This window comes from Sapajus apella, unplaced genomic scaffold, assembly GCF_009761245.1.
Source record: "Sapajus apella isolate SASKATOON/1434 unplaced genomic scaffold, GSC_monkey_1.0 scaffold48, whole genome shotgun sequence".
NCBI lineage: Eukaryota > Metazoa > Chordata > Mammalia > Primates > Cebidae > Sapajus > Sapajus apella.
The window spans coordinates 17,578,599-17,580,897 of record NW_022436988.1 but is presented as its reverse complement, the minus strand read 5'-3'; positions in this window follow the sequence as shown (position 1 = coordinate 17,580,897).

The following is a 2,299-nucleotide window of genomic DNA, read 5'->3' as shown; positions in this document are numbered from 1 at the left end:
ATCCAAAAAAAAAAAAAAAAAAAGTAAGAAAGAAAAAAGAAAATCAATGATAATTATATCGGTAATGGTATTCTTTAAAGAAGGTATGTGGATGCTCATTTTATTGTTTTCCTTGCCATGTTAAATATTATTTGAAATTGACTGTAAATATTTATCTTTTTAAAGTAACTAAATGTTTAAAATGAAGTAAAATTAAAGAAAAAATAGAATAGGGGCCAAACGTGGTGGCTTAACACCTATAATCTCAGCACTTTGGGAGGCCAAGGTGGGAGGATCACTAGAGCCCAGGAGGTCAAGGCTGCAGCAAGCCATGATTATATCATTGCACTCCAGCCTGGACAACAGAGTGACACCCTGCCTCAAAAACACACACACACAGTACTACTAGTAAGAAAGTCATTTCGAAGGCCTCTCTTAGGTGAGTGGCCTCAACTAGTCCAGGCTCAGATTTCAGAGATGATTGGGTTAGAAACCTTTAAAAAAGAAGAAGAAAAGAAAGTATATATGTTTCTCTTCCCATGGGGATATGGTTATGTCTCCAAAGGGGGATATATGTACATTATAATGGCAACATGTAGGGAATTACCAAATCAATAGCTGGAGCTTGGGAAAGATAAAGCAGAAAATTAAAGGATAGGAATCTTATATAAAATCAATTATATACATTCAGGTGTAGATGTCTTTGAGAAAAGTAAAATAGCATTGGACGTGAAAACAGGACCATTCTTTTTTTTTTTTCTTTGCTCAGGCTAGAGTGCAATGGCACAATCTCAGCTCACCAAAATCTCCGCTTCCTGGGTTCAAGTGATTCTCCTGCCTCCTGGGTTCAAGTGATTCTCTTGCCTCAACCTCCCGAGTAGCTGGGATTATAGGCATGCACCACCATGCCTGGCTAATTTTGTATTTTTAGTAAAGATGGGGTTCCTCCGTGTTGGTCAGGCTGGTCTTGAACTCCCAACCTCAGGTGATCCGCCTGCCTCAGCCCACAAAGTGCTGGCATTACAGGTGTGAGCCACCGCGCCCAGCCAGGATCATTCTTTACTCATCAAAATATTACTATGAGATTCATTTAGCCACCATTTTGTTTTAGACGGAGTCTCGCTCTGTCACTTAGGCTGGAGTGCAATGGCACGACAGTTATAATGTCTGTAGGATATATATCCCTCATTTCTTTTTTTTTTTTTTCCCCAGACTCATTCTGACACCCAGGCTGGAGTGTAGTGGCGCAATCTTGGCTCACTGCAACCTCCACCTCCCAGGTTCAAGCGATTCTCCTGCCCCAGTAACTGATGAGATTAGAGGTGCCTGCCACCACCCCCAGCTAATTTTTGTACTTTTAGTAGAGATGAGGTTTTGCTATGTTGGCCAGGCTGGTCTCAAACTCTTGACCTCAGGTGATCTGCCCGCCTTTCCCAAAGTGCTGGGATTACAGGCGTGAGCACCAGCATTTATTAATTTAGGTATATCAGGCACTGCACTAGGCCTTGAAGTTACTGGTTACTGAGATGGAAAATTACAATAACTAAAGGAAAGTCTCGTGAAAGGTAATTTTTATAAGAAAGAAGGACGGACAGAAGGAGAGAAGGAGGGAAAAGTTTCCCAGGCTAGAGTACAGTCACGCCATCTCGGCTCACTGCAACCTCTGCCTCTTGAGTTCAAGCATTCTTCTGCCTCAGCCTCCCGAGTAGCTGGGACTACAGGTGCACATCACCACACTTGGCTAATTTTTTTTGTATTTTTAGTAGGGACGGAGTTTCACTGTGTTAGCCAGGATGGTCTCGATCTCCTGACCTAATGATCCACCCGCCTTGACCTCCCAAAGTGCTAGTAATGATGCTTTTTAACCAATGGCTCCCAAACCCAGGCCATCTGTGGTTGAAAATGCAGGTTCCTAGCCCCATCCCAGACCAACTGCATGCAAATTTTCTGTGGTCAGGCTGAGAAGTATTTATAAAAGCTCCAGAGGGGACTCTAACGAACAACCAAGTTTGGAAACAGCTATCCCATCGGTTCTCAAACTTCAGCCTGCGTCAGAATCACCGGGAGAGCTTGCTAAACAGACTGCTGTGTCCCAGCTCCAGAGTTTCTCAGAGGGACAGTCTAGGGTGGGGCTCTAGAATTGCATATCTAAAATCCCAGGTGATGCTGCTCATCAGGGACCACATTTTAAGAACTGCACTCTTGGCCAGGCACAGTGGCTCACGCCTGTAATCCCAACACTTTGGGAGGCCAAGGCAGGCGAATCACTTGAGGTCAGGGGTTCAAGACCAGCCTGGCCAACATGGTAAAACCCCATCTC